Source organism: Papaver somniferum, unplaced genomic scaffold, assembly GCF_003573695.1.
Source record: "Papaver somniferum cultivar HN1 unplaced genomic scaffold, ASM357369v1 unplaced-scaffold_19, whole genome shotgun sequence".
Classification (NCBI taxonomy): Eukaryota; Viridiplantae; Streptophyta; class Magnoliopsida; order Ranunculales; family Papaveraceae; genus Papaver; species Papaver somniferum.
The window spans coordinates 11,001,063-11,009,652 of record NW_020628818.1 but is presented as its reverse complement, the minus strand read 5'-3'; the positions used below and the strand labels follow the sequence as shown (position 1 = coordinate 11,009,652).

At 34.6% G+C, this 8,590-nt stretch overlaps 1 pseudogene; it reads left to right on the top strand.

Annotated features, from left to right (window-relative positions):
* Positions 1-227: 227 nt before the first annotated feature.
* On the top strand, positions 228-327 carry LOC113339112 (annotated as a pseudogene).
* The last annotated feature ends 8,263 nt before the right edge of the window (positions 328-8,590 follow it).

Genomic DNA, 8,590 nt, shown 5'->3' with positions numbered 1-8,590 from the left:
CATAGCCTCCTTCTACCCTATTAACGTTTCCTCTACTTAAAAGAATTGTTTTCTAGGGTGCCCTACTATTTTCCCATTGCTGGGTTTCTTCGGCGATTTCATTAAAAAATTCCATCGCCGCATCAACAGTTTGTTATTCAAATCCACCAGTGCATAGAGACTCAACCATGGTCGTTGTGGAATAATCTAAACTCTCATAAAGGATCTGAACTAGCCTAACCTTTTCTAAACCATGATGAGGACACTGGGATAATAAATCATTGAACCTTTCCAAATACCTATTTAAATATTCTCCATCTTGTTGTGAAAATGTGCATATTTGCGTCCTAATAGACGATGTTTTGTGCCTAGGGAAAAACTTATTGAAAAAGGCAGATGTAAGTTTTTCATATGTCTCAATTGACTCGGAGTCCAAACTATATAGCCACGACTTGGCCTTATCTTTCAGGGAAAATGGCAATAACCTAAGTTTCAAAGCATCATCATCTAAGCCTCTAATTCTTAGAGTACTACAAATTTCCTCAAAATCCATAACATGGTAATAGGGGTTTTTTATTTCCCTAAAAATATTGGGAGCATCTGTAAGGTCCCAGGTTTCAGTTCATAGGGTGCCTCCGTTTCAGCTAACTTAATACACGAAGGACGAGTAGTCCTAGTCGGATTTAACAAAGATTTTAAAGTTGCCATTTCTGGCACTATCGAAATATTAGGGATTGTCTCCTCAAGCGGACGTTCAAAAACGGACTCTTCAAAAATCGTTCTTTCTAAATTGAGGTAATATAGACGTTTAGAACTACTAGGTTTCTCTTTAACAAATCTAACTAGGGCGTCTCTTTTACGTTCAGGCATTCAAAAAAAATAAGGAAGGGGATTCTATTCAATCACAAAACAAGGCTGACTCAACCAAATCAAACCTATTGATTTCTAGCAAACAAAAAGCATGATGGCTCCACTTAGATTGTTTCTAGACCAGCTTCTAATCCTTCGAAAGGGAATTCGTTACAATTTAAGCAAACCCCTCTGGAATCAATCCGAGTTAAAGTAAATTGAATAGAGGCGAGGGAAGCTCGGTGGAGCTATGATACCCAAGGCCTCACCGGTATTACAAGGCGGCGCAGTCACGCATTCAACTTACAGAAACCGTCAAGAACTTCGAAGTATGCTTAAAAGAGTAACCAATATTTTTCGAATGACTTTCCTGTTAAGATCGTTACCCTATCGGTCTCGTGCTAGTCAAAATTTTAGGCTTAGGTTCGCGTTTGGTGTCGTTTTCCTAAGGCGGGCAAGAAGAGGACGGTGATGAAATCCGAACCTTTATCTTGTATGGCCAGGCCTTTCCCTTTACTAGAAAATTAAAGTCCGTATTCAGTCCTCAACATATAAGCATACGAAAGAAGACAGTAACTCGCTGACAGGGGATTCACGAGTGTTCAGAATCTTACCTCCTGTTCCAGACGGGGGATGGATCGGTTGTAGTCGACTCGGGCCACTGAATCCCATGTCAGTATACGAACCCAAGGTGCAGAGACAATATCGTAATTGTCCTCCTTCTCTGCAAATAGTTTATATTTAAAAGTACCCTTCTGTAGGGTAAAAATAAAAATAGTTTCCAAAGTCCAAAAGTCCAAAGTATCCAAAAAAAAAGAAAAATTACAAAAATAATAACTAAGCCTGATACAAAATATATATATATATATATATATTTTTTTTTTTTCTAAAGTTGTTAAACTGTCTTCTTTTCCGTTTTTTTCTCTTTAAATGATTTAGAGTTGAATTATTGCTCACCTGTTGTTTTATTCTACCACCCTTTCATGCCTGACTATCACAAGATTTTGGCTTGAACTACAAAACAAATAACAAAAAAATAATAATTATCAATTATATTCTCACCAAATGAAAATAAAACAACACAAAAGTATGTCACATGCAAAAACCTCAAGCTATTTTTGACACCTAAATCCAACAAAATTTTATCAAATATATTTAAAAGAAAAACACAAATCTAACAACTAACACCTTATCTTGATCAATCGATATGAAATGAAGACATTAAACGACGTCGATTATATACCTTAGCACCAATCTGTAGCTCCGTCACATCCTTAGATTCATAAGCTGAGAAAAAGAACAATTGAATCGCCGAATAAGAAAACTTAAAAATAATTTTTCCAGATCTGAATCTTGATAAATTAAGTTGTAATTGATACTTAGATTCCGATATTGAAAATAAATATTTAATCGAGATAGGTTTATTATAATCGAACTTACAGATTGTAGATACGAACTCCACTGATTCATATGAAACTCATGGAGATTAAATTAGTTTTAGGTTTGGGATAATTGGTTTTTGGTACTCAGGTTTTCTCCAGGACTAGGCTTTAGTCTAACATTTGTCCAACGTTAGTGCTTGGTTCCTGGACTAGACGTTGACCTATGTTGACTAAGCCAAATATTGACTTCTGTTTAAAAATTAACAAACCAATTAATTAATTAAAATACAAAATAAAATGAAATTATTATAGGAATTTACTACAATAACCTTGGACTTTTTAACATTTACATAACTAATCTTCTCCAAGCCTAGCATCCAAAAATCAAAACCCTTAACTTTAAACATAAACTCTCTCAGAAGAACCCTAATTCATCATCTTGTTTTTCCCAATTCCCCTTTCTTCCACGATGATTCTTGACAACAAAATCCCTAACTTCTCCCAATTTTCTCCCTGATACAGAAGAACCCTATATTCATATCATCTTCATCTTATCAACCGATGAACTTCACAACATAATATTTTGAATAATTCACAAATAATGATTGTTCACATGCAAGATATCCAATTACAAATATCGAATACAAATCTAAATTTCAATCAAATACAAATCTAAATCTCAATTTCAGATAGCACCCACGAATTACTAACACTAGAAATGAAATTAATGCTCAAATTAAAACCCCAAAATACCCAAATTAAATAAACACCAAATTAAGAAAATTCAACATCCTAAATCAACACCTCAGAAACAACCACCATCAAATTGAGCAAGTACTACTTTAATATCGATAATCAACAATTTAATTATTGAAGAACTTTTAGATCTCTCCAATGAAGATGCTGCTGGAATTTTAGATGGTAACTTTTGAAAATGCGGGGGTCGAAAAACCACACCCAACAATTCGTTTGGAAATCTGAGAGGACTTACTCCAATATACTTTCTAGAGAATTAACTAGACAGTCAGACTCAATCTAGAATAAAGTATATCAAAGAGTTTGACATCTCTAACTCTTAATTTAATCCGCAATCAGCAAATAGAAATCTGCGAGCCCGATTGTATATGAGGAGTAACTTGAATGGTACCAAAGACCAATGTTCAAGTGTCAATCAATTTAAATCAACAACCAAAGGTTGGATATTCTAATTGATTGATCTTAACGCACAACCTGTGATATTTTAATTATATAACAAAATATAATGCGGAAAAGAAATAACACAGACACCAGAATTTTGTTAACGAGGAAACCGCAAATGCAGAAAAACCCCGGGACCTAGTCCAGTTTGAGCACCACACTGTATTAAGCCGCTACAAACACTAGCCTACTACCAGTTAACTTCGGACTGGACTTTAGTTGAACCCTAATCAATCTCACACGGGTTCAAGGTACAGTTGCGCTGCTTACGTCTGATCCCAGCAGGATACTACACACTTGATTCCCTAAGATGATCTCACCCAAAACCAAGAGTTGCTACGACCCAAAGTCGAAGACTTGATAAACAAATCTGTCTCACACAGAAAAGTCTATAGGATTGAATAAATCTATCTCCCACAGAAATACCCAAGAGTTTTTGTTTCGTCTTTTGATAAATCAAGGTGAACAAAAACCAATTGATAAACCGGACTTATATTCTCGAAGAACAGCCTAGTATTATCAATCACCTCACAATAATCTTAATCGACTAGTGAAACAAGATATTGTGGAATCACAAACGATGAGAAGAAGATGTTCGTGACTACTTTTATATCTTTCCTATCGGAAAAATAAATCTCAAGCCAATTTTACAATTGTACTCGTACGATAGAAACAACAAGATCAGATCACACAACTACAAGAGAAGTAGTATCGATCTGGCTTCACAATCCCAATGAAGTCTTCAAGTCGTTAACCTACAAGGTCTCGAGAAGAAACCTAAGGTTAAAGTAGAATTGACTCTAGCAATACAACTAATATCACACAGGAGGTGTTGGGATTAGGTTTACCAGTTGTTAGAGTTCTCCTTTATATAATTTTCAAATCAGGGTTTACAATCCAAGTTACCTTGGTAACAAAGCATTCAATAATCACCGTTAGATGAAAAACCTGATTCTCCAAGCTAATATATTTCAACTGTTAGATCGAATTTAGCTTTTTACACACAAATGAAATGTACCCTCATTTAGGTTTATGTAACCGTACCCAAACGTGTACACTCATGTTGGCTCAACAATGGTCAACCGAAGTTATCCATATGGTTATTCTCATATTAACCTTATTCATCTTAACCATAACTAGTTCAAATGACTCAAATGAAACTACTTAAAGAGTTGTTCAATTGCAAGAAGACACAATTAAAACCAAATCGGTTTGATTCACTCGAATCAATTATGAACATTATAGCCACGGTTTGCAAAGATTACATTCCTTAAGATTTAAATGTTTAAGTTCATGAACATACCGATTTGACAAAATAACCAGCTTAAGTATGCGTACGGGTATGCGTACTTAAGCAATTTGAGTTTGTTAAGTCTCCAAACTCAGCAGAAATTCTCGGTTCGAAAACTTCCGCCAGTGTGCGTACGGGTACGCATACTTAAGGTGACCAGTTTAGGAGTTTGTAATTCCCAAACTCAGCAGATATTTTCGGTTCAAAAACTTCCTCTAGTATGCGTACGGGTACGCATACTTAAGGTGACTAGTTTAGGAGTTTGTAATTCCTAAACACATCAGATATTTTCGGTCTGAAAAATTCTACCAGTATGTGTACGGGTACGCATACTTATGCTGTCCCCTTCACCAATTTTGTATACACACATATGCATACACTTGGTTCCCAGTTTATGGATTTATACACTAATGTATGAACACACTATATATGCTTATATCCAAAGATGGTTATATCCTCAACTCTTAATTTTAATCATTGAAACTTTCTTAGAGGACGTTATATAGTTTTTGTTCACAAACTATTTTTCGTCAAAGCGATTTTCAAGTTATTGAAATTATCATAATGAAACATTCCAAGGAAACACCAAATGATTGTATCACACAAACCACGTTAGATGTAACTTGGAAATTTTCATATGATCTTATTCGGACTTTCGTCACAAATGTAAGATGAACATGGCTAAAGCGAAAGCTTGCCAACACATATTTCTAGAAATATATAAGTGAGATAAACTCAGCTCGAAATCTCAAATGTGCATAATAGAAAACTATATTGTAACACGACTTATGTCTCAATATAGGAGATAAAGTAGAAATAGACCTTCCTAGTGATAGATGAGTTTAAGTCTCCGTATACCTTTTGTTGATGAAATTCCACAGTCTCCCCTTAGTAGTTCTTCGTCTTCAAATGATGAACGCTGAGAGATCTAAGCTCAACTACACTATCTATGTTCTAATCCGAGACATCTATAAATAGGCTAGAAATCAAGACTTATAGTTTTGATCACTAACATTGACAAACATGCTTGAGATAGCAACGCGTGCGAGTTCGACCGAGCAATGCTCTAACAACTTTGATGGAACATTTGGTTGCATTCAAATCAAATTTATTCAAGTTAGGGTTGTGATTTAGGTTAACATCAGTTTTACCAAAAAGTGAAGAATCTAGATCTGATTTTCGGAGTGAGAATATTATTGTTGATGGATTGAAAGGCAGAAATTTCGAATTGTTTAGGAGTGATTTGAGGGAAATAAGAAAATAAGTTCGAAATTGGTTCTGATTCTTGTTGAAAAGTCAGGGTAATAGAGGATGAAAGCAAAGAACGAAAAGAACGTTGTATCACTGGAGATTCAAGGCCTTACGATTCTTTTCAGTAATTATTTTGACCCTTCCCAAATAATTTGCGAGTACAATCGGTCAGCGAAAAATTGCTATCAGGATACAATGAAGCCCTAACAACGTTGTTGGACTCAAATGTTGTACTCCCTTGACCCAACCAAGAACACACTGTTATCGATTCTGAAGATGCTTAGAGAGAAAGAGTTTTTGATGATTGAGATGGGAGAAACCCTTTACTATTTAAAGAGGAATTCATGCTTTTTGGAGATGACTTTTCATCTCCAACAGACGCTTTCAACGGGCATTCATTAATGGTTTATCTTGGGAAGAAAACCTTATGGGAAGAGACGTGTCGAAGGAAAAAAATAAGAAGAAAACCCTATTGAAAATATCCAACAATTCTATCATTCACGAAGGAAAAAAATAAGAAGAAAATGCCGGGAGGTAGAGGTGGTGTCTGGTTCTCTTTGGTGGGGAAAGGAAGAATATGAAAAGAGAAAAAAGAGATTTAGGTTAAGTTATTTTGAAAAAAATTTAGCCGTCCATGCGTAACAAGATCAACGGTTTAAATAAAATAATAAAAATAATTTAGGTTCGTTAATTAAAATTTAACTTAGCTAGTCAACATAGGTCAACGTACGGTCCAGGTACCAAGCATTAACATTGGACAAATGTTAGACCAAAGCCAGATCTTGGACAAAACCCGGATACCAAAGGCCAATTATCCCTTTAAGTTTTTCTCTTAGTGAGAACCTAATTTATTCTCGTTATCAAATTTACTATCATAGATCTTTGAGATCTTTAACCTAAGTATCAATATCTGATGAAAAACCAATTGAATCCAAGAATCGGCTCAAAATATTTCTCAATCCTTCTCTTTGTGAATCTCTCATATAATTATAAATTAAAAAAAACATTTATATCTTTGTACTTCTCCAAAGGGTTTGGTACTGACTTTTTAAAATGTGTACGAGGTTGGACTAACTCGTAGAAATTTTGGATCAAACTGTCAAGCCGGGACCTTTTTACCGGGCCCGAGGAAACTGGACTAGCGAGTAAGAAGCCCAACTAATATAAGATTATATCCTTTATTAAAGGAAATCTAAATCAAGGCTCAAAATTAATTAAAAGACGTTCATACCCTCATTTATATTGTTAAGCCTCTAATTAAACAAATTTTAAATTTAAAGCTTAACATTATTAAAATGATGTCCCCACCACCACCACCTCTGACAACCATTACTAACCACCATTTCCCACCATCTTCGATAACCACTACCAACCACCATCACCCACCACCTATGATTTTAAGAATTCTCTATATACTTTTGTAATTGAGTACAAGAATTGACTTGCACAATTGGTGAACTTTTCAATTAAAAAGTATCTTGAGTAACGAGACGACATTTTATTTACAAGTTGTACTGGACAATTCACGAACCGACGAGGTTTGATGAAATATTATACTCCAATTTATGATTGTCGTCCTAACCATTGTTCTTCCACAAACCACTTGGATGCATATTTTTTCGTTGTGATTGAACGAAAAATTCTCAGATACTTACATGATCAATTTATATGGAGAAGTTAAACTTGCTTGGTTACAAAGAAATTCATAATCACGGAAACAAGTTCACGAAAAGACCTTTTTTTGTAAGCTACAATCCTTGTTCATCAATATAAATAGAGTACTCCCTACATACTAGAATATCAATCCTGGCACTCTTGTATCCTTGTTTTTTTTTTAAATTCGTTCTCTATAACCTAGGTTACGACTTTGAAAGTCTTCATTAAAAAATTGTTATCCGGATCTTGTTCTTATTGCTCATGAACATAGTAATCGTCCATGGATTTGTGATTCCACAAGATAGATATCTAAACCACTTTGTTTTAGTTTTTTTAGATTGTTATTTTGAGGTAGAATTGATTAGGCATCTCTATACTTTTTGAAGAGAGTAAGCTATCCTTATTGTTGAGTTTTAATTGATATCTTTGTTACCTTGAAGATCCCTCATAAGCATATATTTCCATTACTTTGACTTAATATATTTCTGAAGGAAATCCAATAGGCTATCTGTTAAAGGCAAAATAGTTTAAAAGTCTTCCCTTAGGTTGAAACAATTCCTAGGCCTCTAAAGGACGCTGGGTGTCAGCTAAGGGAATCGTTGCATATTCAAGAGACATAAAGAAGAACAACTGAAGCTGAATTGCTTGTAGGGTCGAAACTCTCTCAACTACATTCCAGTCCGAAGTATAATAGTAGGCTAGTATTTATAGCGGCTTAGTACAATCTGGTGTTCAAATTCTGGACTAGACTCGTAGGGTCCCGAAGTCTAATAGTAGGCTCGTAGGGTCCCGATGTTTTTTTAAAAATTTATAGTTTTTATCCTTAATAAAACTTCTGGTGTCTTGTATTATTTATATTTTATATTTTATATTATTTATATTTATCATAGAAATATTAGAAGTGCTACGTTAAACAACCTAGACAGATTCTAAGCTTAAAAGATTGTACAAAACCTAAAATATTTATTCTATATTACAAGACTTG